The 22957-nt window shown below is 44.2% G+C and overlaps 1 long non-coding RNA gene and 1 pseudogene across 2 annotated transcripts in view; one reads left to right on the top strand and one right to left on the bottom strand.

Annotated features, from left to right (window-relative positions):
- Nucleotides 1-22957, top strand: part of LOC310697728 — a 984178-nt gene that overhangs the window by 482125 nt on the left and 479096 nt on the right. The window lies entirely within an intron of this gene.
- The window catches only part of LOC310697811 (inositol polyphosphate 5-phosphatase OCRL-like), a 49505-nt pseudogene that overhangs the window by 9742 nt on the left and 16806 nt on the right, over nt 1-22957 (bottom strand). Inside the window, exons 2-7 of the transcript in view lie at nt 16762-16863; nt 14735-15026; nt 11686-11834; nt 10851-10971; nt 10601-10743; nt 6330-6383 (exon numbers count right to left, since the gene is read on the bottom strand). The product of the transcript in view is annotated as an inositol polyphosphate 5-phosphatase OCRL-like (transcript). The remainder of the gene's footprint in view (nt 1-6329; nt 6384-10600; nt 10744-10850; nt 10972-11685; nt 11835-14734; nt 15027-16761; nt 16864-22957) is intronic.

The raw sequence follows: 22957 nt of genomic DNA, 5'->3' as shown, positions 1-22957 counted from the left end.
GAGCTAGAAAAAACCAGAAATAATTGGAATGTGGAAAATATCACCCGATAAACCCTGGGAAAATTTGAAAAATAACTTTAAGTGTTTAAAACAGGGGGTTTTACACCCCAGTAGACTATAATTGGATATTTACAACATTTTGAATTGGACATTTACATTTTTTTATGGACTTGAAAATATAAACAGGAAATGGGGACAGAATCCGGACCAGTGATTTGGTGACAGAGACTGGACCAGTGATTTCTTCTTTTTTGTGATAGAGACTGCAACAGTGATTTGGTGATAGAGATTGGACCAGTGATCTCCTTTTCTTCAGGGACAGAGGCTGAAACAGTGATTTCGTGATAGAGACCGGACCAGTGATTTTGTGACATTGGGATCTAATTGGTTTACAGGTCTGATTTAGATCGTGGATTAAAGCCTGAATTATTAGCCTTACTAGACCTTGGATTAGGACATGGACTAAGTTATAGAATATCCTTTATACGTGATGGATTAAACCGGCAAGTGGTGGAAGATTAAAGAAATTAAAAGAAATCGGAACTGAATATTAATTAATTAATTAATTAATTTTTTAAAAAGAAGAAGAAGGAACTACTGCTCTCCCATCAGAATCTACGTGGACTTTAGAAAACCACTTTAACAGGAATAATTCATATATAAGTAATAATTATTTGAGTCTTGGAGAAATTTACCAAACTTTCAGAGGGTGTTAAGGTTTTAAGGGATGATTTGGGAAAACACAAACTATATTGTCATATACTATTAATAATACCCTAGGAGGGGGGAATCATTTGAAGAAAAACAAGAGCCTAAGGAAGGTACTAAGGTGTATAAACAAGACTTTAGGATTGCCAAGGTTGAGATATACTGGGATTATAAGTGAAGCTATTTTCTTTGATTTCTGGACATTTTATTATTCAACTGGATCTGTAACTGTATATTATAATAGTACATATTTTCTAGCAGACATTGGTGGTACTCGGAGATATTATGGTTGTACTTTAGGATACAGTTGAATTAATTGACTTCAAAGGTAATACTCTGTCTGAAAAAAATAGCAAATACAATAGAAAGTGATATAAAAGAAATTGTAAGAATATAAAATAAGAAAAACAAAATCACACGGGTGTAATAAGGTAAATTAAAGGAGAGTGGTTAAGACTTAGAAAAATAAGAATAACAAACAAACAAAAAAGATTGTGCGCCCCTCAGGGGAGAGACAGAAAATTAACACAAGAAGAGGAAGTGGAAGAGGAAGGAGCAGTAGGTGGAGAAGAAGAGGAGGAGGAAGAAGAAGAGTTAATGGAGAAGAGGTAGACTAGAATATAAATTAAAGTCAAACAATATAATGTCGTTAAAGGTTGTGTCCTGGAATGTTAATGGTTTGAACGAAAAATCTAAAAGGAACAAAATTCAAAAGGTGTTAAAGAATAAAAATTATGATGTGATCTGTTTTCAGGAAACACACGTGGCAAAAAAACACAAACATATACTAGCAAATAAAAGGTTGGGGGTAGAGTTTGTTAATTCAGACACTAATAAAAAAAGAGGAGTTGTGATATACGTGAAGGAGAAATGGGACCCAATATTAATATGTAAGGACGATGAAGGAAGGATCTTAGGAGTACAAATCAACCATCAGGGTGAAAAGATTAACGTTATAAATGTCTATGCACCAAATATGAATAAAGCTGAATTCTTTAAAAAATTGGAACAAATGTTAACAGAATTGGATGATCATAAGATGATTTTACTTGGAGATTTGAATGCCGTGCCAACACCTGGATTAGATAGAAGCATGAAAAGAAGAAAACTTAAGCAGGGGAAATTACCAAGAACATTTAATAATCTGGTGGAAAATCTAGCTCTGATAGACATCTGGAGTCATAAAAATCCAACAACGAAACAATATACACACCTGTCAGAACCACACCAAAGTTGGGCCAGGCTGGATCAAATATGGGTCTCAAGAGAATTAACATTAAGAGCACTTACCGTATTTTTCGCTCTATAACACGCACCCGACCATAACACGCACGTAGTTTTTAGAGGAGGAAAATCCGTAGGCATGCCACCCGTAGGCATTTCCTCCATAACACACACAGACATTTCCCCTTACTTTCTAGGAGGAAAAAAGTGAGTGTTATGGTGCAAAAAATACGGTAAATGTGAAATCCAACCCAGAACTCTTTCAGATCATAGCTCAGTAACGTTGGAGATAAAAAGCAGATTACAAGGAAGATACAGATGGAGAATGAACGATTATCTATTTGAAAATGAGGAAATAATTGAGAAGGCCAAAAGAACGTTAAAATAATATTTTGAGATGAATTTAAATAAAGAGACTAATATAGAGATAGTTTGGGATGCCAGTAAGGCAGTGTTAAGAGGATTTTTAATTAATCAGAACAACTATAGGAAAAAGTTAAGAGAGCAAAAAAGAAGAAGAAATACTCAATCAATTAAGAGATTGCGAAAGAAAACTAGCAATAAACCCAACTGAGGAGCAGGTTAAACAAACTTATAGAATATTACAAACGCAATACTCAAATTTAGTAGGCCAAGAAGTAGAATGGAGAATCAAGATATGGAAGCAAAAATTCTTTGAATCAGCAAATAAAACCGGAAAATTACTAGCGTGGCAATTACGAAAAAACAAAAAACAAAATATGATCAACAAATTAAGAATAGAAGAGCAAATTGTGGAAGAACCTAAGAAAATAAAGGAAAATTTCATCAAATTTTATGGAAAATTATACAAAAGAGAAAAAGAAGACTGCACAGAAATAAAGAAATATTTAGAAGAAAATAGACTAAAAGGATTAACAGAAGAAGAAATAACACAATTAAATAATCCTATAAAAATTGAAGAAATCCAGGATGCGATAAAAAGAATGAAATTAGGAAAGGCTCCAGGGCCTGATGGCCTTTCAGCTAAATACTACAAAGTTCTAGAGGAATATTTAGCCCCGGTGCTGTGCGAAGTAGCGAATAACATCTTAAGCGGCGGAAAGACACCAGACTCTTGGAAGGAAGCCTATATTACATTAATATCTAAGCCAGACACAGCTAAATTAGATATGAAAAACTACAGACCAATATCATTATTAAATAATGATTATAAATTATTTGCGGAAGTAATGGCCAACTGTCTTAAGAAATGTTTAAGAAACCTCATCCATACAGATCAAGTCGGATTCTTACCCAATAGACAATTAAAAGACAACATAAGACATATAATTAACATCATTGAATATCTAGAGGCCAAGAATGAAATACCTGCGGCACTAATTTTTATTGACGCCGAAAAGGCCTTCGATAATGTATCTTGGCAATTCCTTGTAAGATGTCTAGAAACAGTAGGGATAGAGGGCGCCTTCCTGGAAGGGATAAAAGCTATTTACTCAAGCCAGAAAGCAAAATTGATTATTAATAATGATTTAACTGATTATTTCGAAATTTCAAAGAGTACGAGACAGGGGTGCCCTCTATCACCTCTTTTATTTATAATGATACTAAATTGGAGGCTAAAATTGGAATTAAAGCGGTAAAAATGTAAAATACCTGTGCTGGTCCCGGGGGGAAAGGTACTAATACCGTAGCCGAAGTTCAGTCCAGAGTCACTAGCAGGGTAGACGATCACTAGATGAGACGCGAGGTCCGAAACAGGGAGCCGGGCGGGGGAACAGGAACGCTGGTAGGGCAGCAGCAGGAAGCCAGGCGGGGAACAGGAACACTGGTAGGGCAGAAGCAGGAAGCCAGGCGGGGAACAGGAACACCGGAGAGGCAGAAGCAGGAAGCCGGGCGAGGAACAGGCACACCGGGAGTGCAGATCTAGGTCTGGGTAAAAGCAGGTACTCCACAACGACGTTGCTCCCGCAACCTGGGACCGGGCTGCCTGACCTTTATCTTCTTCTAAGGCCGGGGGCGGTCCCGGCCCCCAGGAGCCCCGCCTCTCCTGGCCTTAAGGCGAGCACTCCTCCTGGGAGAGACCAGTTCCCTTCGCCTCTCTGCCCTAAGCCTCTGCAGTTCAGGAGAGGCCGAAGGGTTACTGGGCCCCGGGGGAGGCTCACCTGTAGACACTGACTCCTCCAGCACCTCTGGGGCCAGAATGGTTTCACCTGGTGCCTGCCCCTGAGGATCTGGCACAGGTGCAGGCTCCTCAGCATCTAGGCCTTGCCCCAGTTCAGCCGGCCCTGGAGGCGGGGACTCCTGTGCCGGCTGGGATTCCTCCGGTTCACTCTCAGACTCGGAATCCCAGGCCATCACAATACCTGGAAATTTGGCTAACTATGAAGAACATAAATTTAATGACGGACAATTATGAAACAACCTGGAAAGAAATTAAAAAAGATTTAGATATATGGAACAGAATAAAATTATCATGGTCAGGAAGAATGGCCGCAATTAAGATGAATATACTTCCAAAGTTGTTATTTCTATTTCAAAATATTCCGGTGATAAGAGGAAACAAAGTATTTAAAGATTGGCAGAAAATTTTATCTAAATTCATTTGGCAGGGAAAAAGGCCTAGAATTAAATTTAAATTGCTTACAGATAGAAGAGAAAGAGGAGGTTTTGCGGTACCGAATTTGAAATTGTATTACAAGGCCTCATGCCTCTGTTGGATTAAAGAATGGATTGTAATAAAAAACACAGACCTATTAGATTTAGAAGGCTTTAACACCAGATTCGGTTGGTACGCATATTTGTGGCATAATAAAGCAAAAGTACATAAATAATTCTCCAGTCACATCATTAGAGGACCTCTGCTAGAGGTTTGGGAAAGAAATAAAAATCTTCTTGAAAGGAAAACTCCCTGGTGGTTATCACCAATAGATATCTTAACAATTAAAAAAACAAACATAGAAGGTAATAGATGGACATATGAAGATTTATTGGTGAGAACAGAAAAAGGTTGGCAGATCAAAACGTATGAAGAACTAGGAGATAAATTAACGAGTTGGTTACAATTCCATCAAATTAATGCACTGTGGGCAGAAGATAAAAAGATTGGGATAAACGAAAAAAAATCAAGATTCCAGATAGAAATACTGGAAGGAAATTCAAAACTCTTATCAAAAATGTATAATCAACTGTTAGAATGGGATACTAAGGACGAGGAAATAAAAGAAGTTATGGTGAAATGGGCGATAGATCTGGGATATAATTTGGAATACGATAGTTGGATTAAGCTCTGGAATAAAGATATGAAGTTCACTGCTTGTGTTGCCTTAAGAGAAAACATGGAAAAAATGATATACAGATGGTACATCACCCCTGTAAAATTAGGAAAAATCTATAAGAATGGAGACAAAATGTGCTGGAGGTGTAAAAACAAGGAAGGTAGTTTTACCACATGTGGTGGACTTGTGAAAAAATCAAGAACTTCTGGGAGCTCATTTATAATGAACTAAAAAAAAAGGTTTAAATATACTTTTGTTAAAAAACCTGATAATTTTCTTCTGGGAATGATTGGCAATGAAATTAAGAAAGAAGACTAGACCTTATTCCAGTACGCAACAACAGCTGCTAGAATTTTAATCGCCCAAAATTGGAAATCAATCAATATCCCAACGGTAAGAGATTGGCAAAGTAAATTATTTGAATATTCAGAATTGGCAAAATTAACACACAAAAATAGAGACCAGAAAGAAACAAAGTTTATTAAAGAATGGAATAAATTCATAACCTATATTGAAGTAGATTTAAAAAATCCAAAGATCACAGTAGGCTTAATATAACCCTTCGACATACAAAAGTTTTAAAGAAAAACTGCGGGAAAAAATGTATTACATAACCCAAAAGTGAGATGGAGGGAAGTCAATAATTTACATGTTTGTCTTTGTTTTGTTTCGTGTTTTTTTCTGCTTCTTATAATTAAGTTATGTTGTTCTTATTATTGTTTTTTTTCCGTGAAGAATTTATTTTCTGTACATATGTGTGTATATGTGTGTATGAAAATTAATAAAGAGAAATCTAAATATATATATATATATTGCTGGACAGCAGCTATGCTGGGGCTGATGGGAGTCCAACAACATCTGGAGCGTGTGCTGAGCTAGGAAAGCCCTGTAACTGGGAAATTGCAGAGCAGTCCTACTTATTTCAAGGCAACCCTCCAACTTAATTGGGACTTGCTTCTAATTCAGGTTGCACAAACTTGCAACCTTAAAAAGCATTTGTAGAAGTCGCAGTCATCCTATGTTCTTTGCTCCTAACTGTCTGAAAGTGGTTTCTCTAGCCTAGGCTGGGGTATCCCAGACAAAGGAAATAAACAGGGCAATATCCTAAACCACCACATATAACACAAAGATGTCTCTCACCTGGTCGTAGGTCAGAAGTCTCTGAAGCTCATTTTTAGTGATCAGATGACAATGCTGGAAAAAAGCAAAGCAACCACAGCTACAGGCTAGCTCACGGGGGCGGGGGGCGGGGGGCAGCCTGCTGCCACTTCCTGCAATATGTAGTAAGACTGATAACTAGGATTGGGCAGTATGATCATATTAGGCTAGTGCTCTGTGAACTAGACTGGCTCTTGAACTGCTTCCAGGCCCAATTCAGAGCATCCCATTTGGCCTTTCAAGTGTTTCAAGGTTTGGGAAAAGGGTACCAGAAGAAGGCCCACTTATGTTTGCACTGCCTCTCCACTGACTAGAATCCCTTTCCCAGGGAACTCCTGCTCTTTCAAGCATGGCAGGGCCTTTTCAGTCATGGCACCCGACCTTTCAGAATAATCTCCCAAAGAGGTTCACCTGGCCCCTGCTTTGATGTCCTTTCAGCAAAGACTTTTAGAATTTCCCCTGGTTCTTGAATTCATGGGCAGGGAGCTTGTGGCCCTCCAAACCCTGCTGTAGTATACAGGAACATAGGAAGCTACCTTATATTGAGGCAGACCATTGACCCATCAAACTCAGGACTGACTACATGGACTGGCAGCAGCTTTCAGGCAGAGATCATGCCCAGCCCTAGCTACACACACTGGTGACTGAGCCTGGAACCTTCTCCATGCAAAATGGCCGCTCTGCTTTTGCGTTACTGCCCTTAACAAACTGCAACCCCCACCCCGATCACTGGAGAAGTTGCCCACATTTGCTATAATCTAATCTAATACATCTCTGCCACTTGGTTTATGTTGCTCTCTACTGGCTGCTCTAGTAGAAACCTTAGTGGTGCAGCTGCAGCAGCAGGGATCGCTGACACTGCACCCTCCTGGTGTTGCTGAAGTGAAACTCTCATGAGCCCCAGTCAGCAAGGCCAATTCTTTTATTTTTTATTTTTATAATAATATTTATTAATTTTCCAACAAATTAAACACAACACTACAAAAAACCAAAAAAGAAAAAACATACGACAATACAATACACACACAAAAAAACACTGCAAAACACTAACATACATCTAACAAAACAAAACAAAAACCATTTAAAACACAATCCAATTTCAATATCTTATCTTTCTTTCACTAATTTCCACGACCTCCTCGCACCTCCCTTTTTGTATTCCACTTCTATTAATTGTTTCAGCAATTCCTTTCCATCTTCCTCTGTTTTCTATCCTATAATTGTCTTAACACATTCTAACCTTATTTTCCCTTTAATGCTCTATTAATCTATTTATACTTAATTCCTTATAACATTTCTACTAAAGCCATATAACATCATTCCAACATTTTTGTAACATTCATTAATTTTACAGTATTTCTGTAAATAGTCTTTAAACTTTTTCCAGTCTTCTTCCACCGACTCTTCTCCCTGGTCTCAGATTCTGCCAGTCATTTCCGCTAGTTCCATATAGTCCATCACCTTCATCTGCCATTCTTCCCTGATGGGTAAATCTTGTGTCTTCCAATATTTTGCGATGAGTATTCTTGCTGCTGTTGTTGCATACATAAAAAAAGTTCTGTCCTTCTTTAGCACCAATTGGCCGACCATGCCCAGGAGAAAGGCCTCCGGTTTCTTAAGGAAGGTAAATACCTTTTTCATTTCATTATAAATCATCTCCCAGAATGCCTTAATCATTGGGCACGTCCACCAAAGGTGAAAAAATGTACCTTCAGTCTCATTACATTTCCAACATTTATTATCGGGCAAATGGTAGATTTTTCCAAGCTTAACTGGTGTCATGTACCACCTATAAATCATTTTCATTAAATTTTCTCTTAAGGCATTACATGCCGTAAACATCATACCTGTGGTCCATAACTGTTCCCAGTCAGCCATCAATATGTTATGTCCAACATCTTGTGCCCCTTTAATCATAGCTGATTTCACCGTTTCATCCTGAGTGTTCCATTTCAACAGCAAGTTATACATTCTTGACAGATTCTTGACTTTAGGATCTAACAGTTCTGTTTCCAATTTTGATTTTTCTACCTAGAATCCTAATTTTTTGTCCAAATTAAATGCCTCCATTATTTGATAATAATGAAGCCAGTCTCACACTCTATTTTTAAATTTTTCAAAACTCTGCAGTTTTAATCTATCTCCCTCTTGCTCCAGAATTTCCCAATATTTCGGCCATTTGGCCTCCATATGGAGTTTTTTCTGTGCCTTCGCTTCCATTGGTGACAACCATCTTGGGGTTTCCCCCCCCCCTAACAAATCTTTATATCTTCTCCAAACATTAAGCAATGCTTTTCTAACAATGTGATTTTTAAATGCTTTGTGTGCTTTTACCTTATCATACCACAAGTATGCATGCGAACCAAATACATTGTTAAAACCTTCTAAATCCAAAACTTCCTCATTTTCAAGAAACAGCCATTCTCTCAACCAACAAAAAGCAGCTGATTCATAATAAAGTTTAAGGTCTGGCAGGGCAAATCCCCCTCTTTCTTTAGCATCCGTTAATATCTTAAATTTTTATTCGAGGCTTCTTGCCCTGACAAACAAATCTAGAAATATCCTTCTGCCACTTCTTGAAACAATGCATCTTATCCAAAATTTGCAATGTTTGGAACAAAAATAACATCCTTGGCAGCACATTCATTTTTATCACAGCAATTCGGCCTAACAATGATAACTTCAAATTTGTCCATACTTCTAAATCCTTTTTCACTTCAGTCCAACATTTTTCATAATTATCCTTGAATAAGTTCACATTTTTAGCAGTCATGTTAACCCCTAAGTATTTCACTTTTTTAACCAATGTTAGTCCTGTCTCCTTCTGAAACTTCTCTCTCTCATTCATAGTTAAATTTTTCTCTAAAACCTTGGTTTTCATCTTATTCAACTTGAAACCTGCAACCTGTCCAAATTCTTGAATCAGTTCCAATACCCTTTTAGTACTAGCTTCTGGCTCCTGTAGAGTCAATACTAAATCATCAGCAAATGCTTTCAGTTTATACTGTTTAGCTCCCACCTGTATACCTTTAACCTCTTGGTCCTTTCTAATCATATTTAGCAAAACCTCTAGGACCGATATAAAAAGCAATGGAGAAATTGGGCAACCTTGTCGTGTCCCTTTTTCAATCTTAAACTCTTCTGTGATCACATTATTCACAATTAATTTTGCCTTTTGTTCTGAATAAATTGCACCTATACCATTTTCAAAACCTTGTCCTACCCCCATCCCCTGTAGATTCTTCTTCATAAAACTCCAAGAAATATTGTCGAAGGCTTTCTCTGCATCCACAAATATCAAGACTGCTTTAGTATTAATATTCACTTGTAGTTTTTCTAGAATATTAATTATATTCCTCATATTGTCAGACAGATGTCTGCCCGGGAGAAAGCCCGCTTGATCTGTGTGAATTTCTTCTGCTAACACCTTTTTTAATCTTTTAGCCAAAATATCTGTGAAGATTTTGTAATCCACATTAAGCAGCGATATAGGGCGGTAGTTCTTAAGCTGTGTCTTTTCAGTCTCTGTTTTCGGTAAAAGTGTAATGTAAGCTTCCTTCCACGACTCTGGTGCTCGTCTTCCTTCCAATATTTCATTGCAGACTTCCTTTAATGGTTGTATTAACCATTCTTTCAAAGATCTGTAATATCTTGAAGTCAAACCATCTGGTCCTGGAGATTTGCCTAATTGCATGTTTTGGATAGCCCCTTCCACCTCCTGATCCGTTATCTTATAGTTCAACATTCACTGTTTTTCCTGAGAGATTTTACGTACTCCATTCATTTTTAAAAATCAATCAATATCCATTTCTTTTTGCTTCTCTTGAGAGTCCCAAGGACTGCAAGAAGATCAAACCTATCCATTCTGAAGGAAATCAGCCCTGAGTGCTCACTGGAAGGACAGATCGTGAAGCTGAGGCTCCAATACTTTGGCCACCTCATGAGAAGAGAAGACTCCCTGGAAAAGACTCTGATGATGGGAAAGATGGAGGGCACAAGGAGAAGGGGACGACAGAGGACGAGATGGTGGGACAGTGTTCTCGAAGCTACCAGCATGAGTTTGACCAAACTGTGGGAGGCAGTGGAAGACAGGAGTGCCTGGCGTGCTCTGGTCCAGAGGGTCATGAAGAGGCGGACACGACTAAACGACTAAACAACAACAAATGCTGCCTACCCTGAGCTACACACAGGCAGGAAAGTTACAGAAACATGACTCAGTTTGCTTCTCCAGATAGCAGAGACCAACAAGTTACATCCTTGTAATCCTGGTTTCGGCGCTCAAAGTCTTCCACGTGGGCAGCAAGGTGGGAATTGACCATGCAGAAGCTGGTATTGTTGAAGACAAACCTCACGGCCACACACCCCTTGTTACCCTGCAGGGGCGGAGCAAAGATGCCTGTTAGTGAGCAAGCAGGAAAGAGGGGGAAACTGGTTGACAGAGATTAGAAAAACAGATAGACAGACAGAAAGATAGACGTAGGGAATTCCGCTCTCAGGGTCTACTCCCCATCTTCCCCATGATGCCTGTGCCCACTGTCTCCCTCATCACTTCCTTGATGCGGCTGAGCTGGTCCTTCCGGACAAAGATGAGCAACATCATTCCGACTAGACGGACCAGCTGCACCTAGAAGATGCAAGGTACTGGGATGTCTACCAGCTCTGTTCATTGCTTGCTGTCCTGGGCCGGCTGGATGCAGATAGGAGTGGCAGGTGGCACCAACTGGGGATCCCCCAAGGGAAGAAGGCTCAGAGCCAGGGAACTGGTGGGGGGGGGGGTCGTCCGAGGGAGAAGAGGGAGCAGACTGTGAGCAAGAGGAGGTGTTGGAAACTGAAGAGGCAGGAGGGCAGGAAGATTCTGTGGCAAACAGCAGCCCAGAATCCGAGGCAGAGGTGGAGGCTGGAGGCGGGGGTCAAGAGGCAGAGATCAGGCAGGCTGCTGAAGAAGCCAGGGGGTCTCCCCATCCTGCTGCGATCAGCTCCCCTCCCTGCTGGTCTCCCAGAACACAGAGAAATTAAGAGGAGGGAGCAAAGACAGGCAAGGTGTCAGAGTCTCAGGTTGCTTGGGAAGGACCAGGGGGAGGAGGAGACTTCAGAGAGTGGTGGGAGGGTAGCAACCTTCAGCCATCACAACTACCTCACTGGGGCAAGACCTGTTAGGAAAGGTTTCTGTGATCATGAGGCCTGCACGGTTTGGGTTTCTTTGAATAAAGAATGTTGGCTTCTTTTGAATAAAACACCACTGACACCAGGTGTTTTTTCTTGCTGACCTCCTCCTCCTCCTCACTCCAGCTCCTGACAGCTGTCTGGCTGCTGAAGAAATGGGTGGGGTTGGACTTACTTTCTTGTACTTGGATTTGGAACGCAAAGCCTTTTCCACAGCTGTCAGCCACTCTTGCTCCTTTGTCGAGTCCAAGTAGAAGAAAGCCTCTGTGCTCAGGTCCAGCTCCTGGAACCGAATGCCCAAGTGCCAAAGAGAAGGATGTGGAACTGCAGGAATAGGACTCCAATCGGAACAGACGTGCTGGTTAAATATGCAAAGACAACAGGAGTGTGCAAGGGCAGGCAAGATCAGGACCAAGAACAAACAAGTAATACCAGCCACTTCTTCCTCAGCTTAGCTATTCGGGGCCCCAAAGGAGCTTTGCTAATGAAAGAAAAAAAGCTTTTCCCTTGTATTTTTTAAGATGTGTCAGCCAGCCTGATATCTAAGCACTATCCCAGTAGCCACAGGCAACCAGAAATTCTTTGAAGGCAAGTGAGTTGGTTGATCTCTCCATTCTTCCTTCACCTGGCAACCTGGTTTCCAGGCTGGCTTTCCGGGAGCAGAAAACCACCTCTCAGATCTGCTGTGCCAAGCTTGTTTGCTAGAAGATTACCCCGTAACACCCTTGTCCTCTTTGCAAACCTCCTAAATGGCTAGCCTTCTGTGTTTCCATGCTGGCCATGAAGGAATGGGCATTCCCGACTCTGAAAACAGCACAGAAATACAGCACAGAAACAGTAGCATCTGAAGCTGCTAACCACATACTGATAAACATATCATAAAAGCAGACATGAAAAACAAATGGCCACTGGGTACTACTAACAGTGGGACACGGGTGGCGCTGTGGGTTAAACCACAGAGCCTAGGACTTGCAGATCAGAAGGTCTGCGGTTCAAATCCTCACGACGGGGTGAGCTCCCGTTGCTCGGTCCCTGCTCCTGCCAACCTAGCAGTTCAAAAGCACGTCCAAGTGCAAGTAGATCAATAAGTGCCGCTCCGGCGGGAAGGTAAATGGCGTTTCCATGCGCTGCTCTGGTTCGCCAGAAGTGGCTTAGTCAATCTGGCCACATGACCCGCAAGCTGCACGCTGGCTCCCTCGGCCAATAAAGTGAGATGAGCACCGCAACCCCATAGTCAACCACGACTGGACCTAATGGTCAGGGGTCCCTTTACCTTTACCTTACTACTAACAGTACAAGGAAATAACCAAAGCAAAAACTCAAAAACTTTGTTTGAAGTAGTAAGCTTAGCATTATAAGGATGACCCACACCAAGTGTTGGGGGGGGGGTCACACCTCCCTGTCCTCCAGCACAGCTTTTAGGAGGAGTTCCAAAGGTTTTGCTTCAGTTTTGGATTAACTGCATCTTGTCACAATGTCTGAAGCTGCACAAACCGCTTCATTTGAACCATGGCTCATTGAAACAAGCCACCTTCCAATTGTGGGTTTACAAAGCTGGTAAAATGAACCACCATAGGATCTGGACACACCAAACTGTGGTTAATTTAAAATCCAAGTGGAAGCTTCCCAATAGGCTTGGGGTGGGGGAGAGGTGTGCAAACCTGGAGGAGAGGCTGCCGTTCTGCTCATAATATGAAGCCACGGTTCAGTATGTGGCACCAAGGAAAATTGCCCACCACAACTAATACTTTCAATTACCCACCCATGTGGCCTGAGTGAACAGGACAGACTTTGCCTGGCACCCAACAATAAAGCTGTCATGTAGATGTCGCTTTCTCCAGCCCCAACTCTGATACAGGTTCCACTGGTCTTTGCACTTTTGCATGATCTGACCTGAAATTCTGGGTGTTGACATATTCCTTCTCTCTCTTGGCGAGGACGTGCTTGATGAGTCCCTCTCTCTGTCCGGACTGCGTATGTGTGGAAGGCACAAAGAGCTTGCGCATAGTGTGGGTCATTGGGGTTGCTTCTTGCTCATGCTCTCCTTGTCACGGATACGCCTCAGGGAGATGAGAACAGAACTCAAGTAGTCCTTAAAAGCAAGGAGGCGGGAGGGCACAGTACACCTCTAAGGCAACTTACAGCCTGCTTGGTGGCAGCGGTGGGGGTGGAGGCTCCCGGCGGGCACTCATTTGCTGATTCTGCAGGTTTCTTTCCTTCTCCATGAAGTTATCCTCGAATCCCAGAATTCTGGAGAGAGGAAAAGACTTCTGAGGTTAGAGAGGCTTCAGAACCGTTTGGGGACGTTTCGGGAAAGGAACTTAGAAAATGCTTAACTGCAGGAAAATGTTCCTGCCTCCGCACAGCACCACATTTGTCGGACAATTGCCTCTCAGCTTATGCATGTTTACAAAGGATTGTGGAGGCAACAGGTCCTCCCCTCAAGGCCTTTTCCTCTAAAGGAGGTAGACTGGTCTTCTCCAATCCTCTGGCCACTGCTGAGTTTTCCAAACTTGCTGGCATATTGCGTGGAGCACCTTAACAGCATCATCTTTAACAAAATTTAATAGTTCAGCTGGAATATCATCACTTCCACTGGCCTTGTTATTAGCAGTGCTTTCTAAGGCCCATTTGACTTTGCTCTCCAGGATGTCAGGCTCAAGGTCAGCAACCACACTACCTGGGGTGTATGAGACATCCATATCTTTCTAGTATAATTCCTCTGTGTATTCTTGCCACCTCTTCTTGACGTCTTCTGCTTCTGTTAGGTCCTTTCCACCTTTGTCCTTTATTATGGTACTCTTTGTATGAAATGTTCCTTTCATAGCTCCAGTTTTCTTGAACAGATCTCTGGTTCTTCCCATTCTGTTGTTTTCCTCTATTTCTTTGCATTGCTCGTTTAAGAAGGCCCTCTTGTCTCTCCTTGCTATTTTTTGGAAATCTGCATTCAATTTCCTGTATCTTTCACTATCTCCCTCTCATTTTGCTTGCCTTCTCCAAGTCCACCTTTCCTTTTGAAGCAAAATGTCCTTGAAATGGGGGAGAAATGCCCTGCATGAAGTCTTGGGTTTGCAATTTGGGGAGAGGGAAGACTGTCTGCGGTGCTGGGGAGCGGGCAGGCTGGCGAGGCCCCCTAGATCTAGAGGCCCTAGGCTTCAGCCTACTTAGCCTATACATAAATCCGGCCCTGCCTATGTCACAGTGAGCACAGGCCCATCGATCACGTGCAAGCCATTCTGTGTGCTGGGAAGGAGCCTCCTGTTCTGGGCCAGGGGGAAGAGTGACACCAGCAGAAGACTGGGTGGTGGGGTCGAAGATGATCCCAGGGAGCACGTGAGGAGTCAAAGCTTCCCGCATGAAGGCCTCGCTTCCCCTAGAAGTCCCTGCCTCCTGGTCTGTGTTCGCTTTCTTCTTCAGGTACAGTGCCAGCATGTTCTGGATGGTGCACCTGCTTTCGGGGGAGAGCTTGTCGAACTGGTCCACACTAGAAGAATAGCCATGAGACGGGTGAGACTCCTGCAAGGCGTCCCCAAAGTCAGGGGAACATAAGCGCATTTGAAGAGCCTTGCTGGGTCAGGCCAAGGCCCATTCAGTCCGACATCCTGTTGGCATGTAGTTGGTCCACCACAATGGCAAGATTATTGCATCCTTCAGGAATGGTGTGTCCAGCTCCATCTGAGTCATCATCCAGGCACGCTGTGGAGCTGCATGGATGAGAGATGGGCATCTTCGACCAGTCAGGGGTGAAGAGCTGGCAAGATCCCCTGTACTGAGCAGAAAAGCAAACTCTTTGGCCTCCGAGATCTCTCCCAACTCTCAGCAGCCCTCACTGTGAGCCATACTAGAGGAATTTTGCCCTGCTTTTCCTGAGCTACAACACAGGAGCGCACCCCCAGGGGGCCATGATGTGGTAACCCTGGCGAAGCATTGCAGAGCAACTGAGAAAGCAGAATGATGTTTGCGTGGACAGTCCATTAGAAAGCTGCACTATTATTGCATCGATAGCACATTGCAGAATACGGCCCCCCTCCAGGCAAAAACATCCGTCTGGAGGCACAGTAGCTTTCATTTCGGAGGTTGTGGTTTTACAACTTCCTATTTATTTATTTATTTGAAATTATTTATTTATTTCATAAAACTTATACACTACCAGATGGTAAGAAACATCAAGGCCGTTTACAGAAAGATAAAACCATAAAATCAGGAAAAACCTACGGTACATTAAACACTGAAGAAGTGAATACCAGAATAGATCAGAACTCACTCCCAAGGTAAGGGGAAGAGACATGGCTAAGATGGCAGGACAGCTTACTCTATGGTGTTAACCCCTTCATGCACTAATTAGACTGAAGCATGTTGGTTATATGAGACTGGTTATCCCGCACAACATGCTCTCACGCAACCCATGCCCTCCAACTGAAAACCCATTTCCTGGACAATATCAACATTGTGTTTTGTGCCTGTGAACTGCACAGTGAATATTTTTATTAGAAAAGAAAACAGCCTGGTGTTTCAGCTTCTCAGAGTTGTTTTATTCAGTCCGCTGCTACAGCTTGTCACACCCAAATCCTCCAAAGGAATCTGCCAAAGTGCTTTTCCAGGCAAAAGGGGGCAGAGGGAGAGAAACCAAGAGCCTCAAATTCACTAGACCAGGGATGGGGAATTGTCTGGCCCTCTAGATGTTGTTGGATTCCATCACCCCTGACCGTCGGCCATGCTGGCTGAGGCAGAAGGCCATTGGATCTGGCAATATCTGGGAGCCTACAAGATTCCCAGCCTCTGGCCTACACAAACAACCAGGCTCTCAGCTGTGAGGCATGCCTCTTACCAGAGGGAGGGTCACTCCAGAGGCAGCTGTGGCATGAGGGTGCAGGATCATGCCTTTGTGGGCACATTTGAGGATTAAAGAGGACCCCCTAGGAAGCGTGCTTGGAGATCTTCCTTACCACGTGGCTCTCTGGCAAAAGCACAACAGTACTAACGGCCATATGGAACCACACCTCAAAGCTGGATCAGACTTCCCAGATCCCGTAGCCTACATCAGGAGGAAGACTGGGGCAGAGGGGCCTAGAGTGGGAGTCAGAGCTGCTCTTAGGGCTGCATGTCTGAAGCATGGGCAGAAATCTTTGGGTGTGAGGTTGCATGGGGCTGTCTCTTTGTGTTTTGCTGGTGCCAAGCCGCCAGCCAGCCAGAGGCAGACAACCAACTGGCTTCAGGGGCAAGCTCCTTTGCAAAGCCAGTCTGACTTCACCAAATGCAATGACAGAGTGACCATTCGGCCCGTGTTCTGCTTCACTGTGAAATGGCGTGTGTTCCTCAACGCAGAGAACCTCTTTTTCAACGTCAAGCTGGTCTAAGGAAGAAAAGCATAAGAGTTAGTCTTGAATGCCCACACACATGTGCTGGGAGATGCCTGCACACCACACATGTAAAGCACATCTCCTCCCACCCACACCCAAAAAGTCCTGGGAACAATGGTTTGTTAAGGGTGCTGGGAATCGTAGCACTGTGAAAGGAAAAGTAAGGTTCTTAGGATTCTTTGGAGGGGGTGGAATGTTGAATACACAGCGGCCACATGGACAGACGGACACACACACACACACACACACATACCCCAGTATAGCTTCAACTTTTAGCACAAGAAGTCTTCAGCCAGATGTCATGCAACCCTTTGCCAAGGGCAACTTATCATTTTATTGATGTTCCATAACAAACAATTAAAAAGGTGGCCAATCTTGCAAAGGAGTGTTGCCATTTAAACTGCTGGTGTGACGTAGGAACCCGAACAAAGAAAAGGAACAAGCTACGAAAAACGAAACATCCCACCTGGGCACGGTTTCTGAGAGAGCAACAGCAGAAGACCCAGACTCTGGCAAGATGAGCATTTGCCCAGTGGATTCTGGCCGCTCCATGAGGGCAGACAGGGGATGACTGCGGTGGCCGCCAGCCCCTTCCCACTCCATCTCAGATACAGAACGCATTTGCTCTGCCACTCCTTGGCTCTGGCGCCACCTACTGTTGGCCTCCTTGCCTTCCACCCTCCCAGTCCCAATGAGCACCATCCACCCCTGGTCCAGAGGCACAGAGCAGTAGTTAGATGATCTTGCACCCCGGCAGAACAGTCCAGATTGCGCCCCCTAGCCACGGACAAGTTAGCTCTTCTTTCTGCCTCTCCTCCACCCCCCTCCACCCATTCAATTCACCCTGGAAGTACAAGTATCGAAAAGTAAAATGTTAGAGGTTCCCCCCACCCCATAGCAATATAATTGGATTCAGCTAGCTGGTCAGTCTACTTTCGGTTTCACTCCTGGCTCCTTGTTAAATTAATACTGCATCAGAAAGTTCCCAAGCAGATATCCAAAGTTCTTTGGCATTTCTCCAGTTGTTAATGAGATGTCTCTTCTAGTCCAGGGGAGTCTTTTGATCTTCTTCCAGGAAACCAAGAGTCAAAAACCTTGATTTTCCTTTTTTCCCTTTTCCCAGTCATTTCCACATAGGCATTATTAGAGATATTAAAACCTTGTTATAGCAACAAATGCAAAATTTTTAGCCTCCCTTGCTTTCCTGGTGACTTTCAGCTTAAACACAAACTGCTCTGGAGTGAGAAAAAACCATCACACTCAAAAAGCCCCGCTGGAGGGACCTGGAAGTGTGTGGGGAAGAGCAATTTTGTAGTGGCTTTGTTGCACAGGAGCACCAAGTTCACTAACTGGCTGATTCAGATTGAATCCCATTCAAAAAGAGTGCAATGGTGTGTGTTTCAGCCAGCCATCCGGCTGCTGCAACTATTCCCTGGGTGCCACCACACTGTCCTGTCTGTGTGTTTGGAAGGGAATGGGAGCTATGCCTCCCCCCGGAGACACCCCACTCCTTCTTCCTTAGCTGTGCTGCTCAACAGTTGAGGCAACCTTCACAGTTCTGGGATGCCGAGGAAGCGAACCAATAGTCATGTTCATCTGTACTGGCTCAGTATGCCCTATTCTGACAGATGCTGCCTTTCATATTCACGCCCAAGAGCCTTTCCGCTCCAGAGATCTGGGGCTGAACCCGGGATCTGCATGCCAAGGCTGGAGTGCCAGCTGGCCATGTTGGGCGCCTGCCTGGAGAGTGGAAGCCGGGGGTTCAAGGGACATTGTGCTGCTCCTGGCAACCCCCACCCAACCCGACGTCCTCCTCCGCCTGAATCCCGCTTCCCCTGGGACGCACTTCCCATCCTGGAGCGGCTGGGGTGGGAGCGCTCCCCACCCCCCTTTCCAGACCCCACTCTCCTCGTTCTTCTTCTTCATGCCTCAGGTGTTTTCCTGAGTGTGTCTTCAGAACAACCCTCTGTGAGGGAGGCTAAGCTGGCCCAAGGAAGCTCAGCCAAGTTGCCAAGGCCGTTAAAGAAATTGGAGTTCTTGTTGAAACTGCACTGAAAAGGATATATCAAGAACTCTGGCCAAAAGTTTCAATATAAGGAATAATTCCTACTCAAGAGTTGAAAAGAAAAACGTGTATATTCTGCTAAGAATAACAGTTTGAAGCTAGTAGTAAATTAAACACACCGTGTAAGTACGATAGTTTTAAAGTAATGGTAAGTTTGGATACAACGTTTAAGTACAGAAATAATGAGTTTCAAATACACAGTGATATAGTACAAAGGTACATGAAATACCAGTGCATAACAATTGTTTTATACAAGTCTCAATAGCAGTCAAAAAGAGTCCATATTATATAAAATCAGAAAAAAGAATAAAGGATCAAATGGGGCCAAAAAGGAGTATCCGGAGTGTGAATCAGATGTACGACTCAGTAGTGGTGACCAGGACAGGGCCCTGTTTCGGAGTACACGCCTTCTTCAGCTCGGTTTTTTGATGACTATAAATCTGTTGGAAGTCTGTATCATTTAATTCTTTTATGTTTCTTTTTCGACATGCGTCTTAGATAATTGCATCCAAGTTTTCTTGCATTTCTCTGTGCATACGCATGTCGATACTCCTTTTTGGCCCCATTTGATCCTTTATTCTTTATTCTTTATTCTGATTTTATATAATATGGACTCTTTTTGACTGCTATTGAGACTTGTATAAAACAATTGTTGTGCACTGGTATTTCATGTACCTTTGTACTATATCACTGTGTATTTGAAACTCATTATTTCTGTACTTAAACGTTGTATCCAAACTTACCATTACTTTAAAACTATCGTACTTACACGGTGTGTTTAAGTTACTACTAGCTTCAAGTTGCCAAGGCCAGCATTTAAGACCGCGCACCCTTTCCCCTCAGATGAGAAATCTGGGATGAGTCATGCTAGCAGCCTGTGGCCTTGATGGGCTTTGTGGCAGCCCAGCCCAGCTGCTATAGTCCACCTCTGAAGCAAGGAAGCGCAACTGGAGAGACAGAGCCCAGCACTTTTCTCACGGGACAGAAGCGCACGACTTTCCCCTCCCACTTGCCGCCTGCCCCAGTCTTTCTCCGGCAGCTCAGTTTAGTGCGCCAAACGGCTCATCCCAGGTGGGAATTCGGGTGGCGATGCTTGCAGAAGGAGAAGTGGCTGGCGCTAGCGGACACTCCCGTTGTTCTTCTCAGGTAGGACTTCCGGGATCCAGACAAACGTTTTACCAAAAAGTATGGCTTGACTACTGATTTCCCATTTAAAGGATGGCAAAACGACCTAAGTTTGGAGGACAGGTGAAAAAACCCACGAATTACATTTAAAGTTCTGTGAGATGCAAAGGAAAGCTTGCGTTTTAAACTTGCATTTTACAGCTTGTTGCTTGGTGCGGTTAACGGAATGGGGGTGTCAGGGAACTGCCATCGGAGCCAGGGGGAGAGGGAGGGCTCCAGAGGGATTCCGGAGAGCGTCCCGGGAGGGAGAGAAGCAGCACATCTTCTGGGGAAGGAAATCAGCGTAGCACCATTGGAGAAGGGGGGCAGATGAGGGAATCAGCGAGGTGGCTCCAAGACTCCTCGCCGGGGACCAGCGGGGAGAGCATGGGTCCTCCGATGCCCACACCCTCCCTGCGCAGAAGGCTTCCGCGCAGGGAAAGTAGGCGGAGACTAGGCGTCAAAGAGCTTCTTTGCTGGAAGAAGTTCAAGAAACGCCCACTGACGGATTCTGCCAGCGATTGAGACAGCCACTTGCGAGTGGCTGTCCAGATAGAAAGGGTTCACCCAGGCAACCCAGCCAGATGTGGCGCCGATTTACGCACGAGCAACCCCTAGAACCATTACAGCAATCCGTCAGTCCCTGACGTTGCTTGTGCACAGCCCCGGAGAGGCAGCACGATGAGCTAAACAGGAACAGACGGAGAGACGGAGCAACCAGCTGCGGTGCGGAATCTGGTCGAGAGGAACCGAGACTTGGAGACGCATGTAGCTATCCTGATGGCGCAGCTGGAGGAAAGACGGGTTCAGGGTGCACAGGTCAGAGCCACCCCCATCGCAAGGAAGGTACCGGGGCTGGTACACAAATTTGGTGGAAAGCCCCAAGACTACAATGCTTTCCGAACGGAAGTGCAGTACGCTTTGGAGCTGCAGAAAAATGACTTTGCTGATGACGGGGAGAGGGTGGCTTACATTGTGGGGCATCTGTAGGATGGGGCGCGAGAATGGATCAGGCTCCTAATGGCGACGCAAAATGATGCCTTGAAGGACCTTAAGAAATTCCTTCAGGGAATGGACGCGATGTTCTCCAGCGAGGTGGACCATGTTACAATATAGAAGCAATGTGGCCGCGAGCTGGTAGCTTGAAAGCAAAACATAATGGGAATGTTGGGACTGTTCCGTGGGAAACAGAGGGACAGTCTATTCACAGTGCGAAGCACCGGAATTAGCTCAGAGTGTAATATGAGCTGTACAGGAAGTACAGGAGGAGTCAATCTCTCTTGGCTGTTGGAGTTTGAAGAGAGCAGTAATGATTTTTGTAACGCTGCAAAGACAGAAATAAAGGCATGTAAATACGTTTCTGTCTATCTCTTTCCCCTGCCCGGGGGGGCAGGAAAGAGGGGGGGGTGTTCTTCTCACGCTGAGAAGGCTCGCCTATCGCGACCTCAGCCTGTATCCTGCCGGGGAATGCAGACAGGGAGGTCAAGCCGGGTGCCTGGAGAGTGGCCCGTTTCTCCTGATAAAGGCTTGATTCCTAACATCTGGTAGCAAGGAGCCGATGGTTTTGATCCATGAAAGCAACAAGAGAGGTTGGTGGATCGTACTTCATCCTCTGCAAGGAGATAAAGAAGATATGGTAGCGGGCGGATGGAAGCTACAAGGGCGGCTGAGCACTGGGGGAGGTGTTTTTGCTGAGCAACGGAACCCCTAAGGTATGCTGATTTTATGGCTGTGAGAGTGAACGCGAATTGAAGCATTCTTCGGTTCACTGAGTGTCTGCTTTTGGATGAAACCAGCACTGTGAGAGAGCCACATATTTCGCATACCTGAGTCTTGATAAGCCTGGAATGTCCAGTTGCTAAGCAACGAAACGTCAGTACAGTGGAAAGTTACTGACCAACAACGGAAGAGGGGCTGGGACTGTGAGAGGCTGGGAAAACAGCGTTTGTTTTGTCTATCTCACTGCTCTTGGAGGGACTTTCAAAACAGCTTGCGTTTAGCTGCCAAGTGTGAGGCAGTAAACAGCCAATAGACTCTTGGATTTTACAGGCTCGAGAGTGAGAGCTGAGGCTTGGATTCAAAATGGATGCCAAGAAGAGGGGAGGCTTACCTTACCCACCTCCACTGACTAATGACAATTATTCCTCATGGTCTGTAAAGATGAAAGCCCTGCTTCAGAATCAGAGGATTTTTGGGGTGATTGAAAACCCCATCCCTGCTGCACCAACGACAGGTTGGAATTAACAGAATGTGAGAGCCAGGACGGCCATAATTCTGTGTATCTCAGATGTTCAACTCGTGCATATTCAGAATTTGCAATACGCGCGTGAGATTTGGCAAACGCTGCGTAGAATACATCAAAGAGATGCTGGTTCTTCAGCGTTGCTGCATTTTGAAAAGCTGACCAATCTAAGGCTAGCGCCTGATGGAGATGTACAAGCGCATCTGACAGAGATGAAATTCTTACGCCAGCAGATGGCGGAACGCAATTTCCCTCTACAGAAAGAGATATTCTGCTTCATGATTATTAACAGCCTTAATCGGACTTATAAAACGGTTGCAAGTCAGCTTGGTTCTCTACCTGCCGCAGATCTCACGACGGAGAGAATCTGTGCCGTGGTTTTCAATGAGAGAGATCGCCTTGCTGCAATAGATGTCAAAGACAGGGGGAGAGAAGCTCGGAGTTCTGACACCCCCACTGCTATTGCTAGTGAAGAACAGGCTGTTGCTTTGAACGTTGTCCGTTGTTTCAATTGTGGACAGACTGGGCATCTTCAGTGGAATTGTAAGAAGCCACGTCAACAGAAAGGAGCTAAGGGGAGCTCTGCAAAGCCTGAAGCATCAGGCAAAAGTCGTCC

Source organism: Podarcis liolepis (genome assembly GCF_965112155.1).
Source record: "Podarcis liolepis genome assembly, chromosome: W".
Taxonomy (NCBI): domain Eukaryota; kingdom Metazoa; phylum Chordata; class Lepidosauria; order Squamata; family Lacertidae; genus Podarcis; species Podarcis liolepis.
The sequence above is the reverse complement of the archived record's forward strand: the minus strand, read 5'-3'. Positions and strand labels throughout refer to the sequence as shown.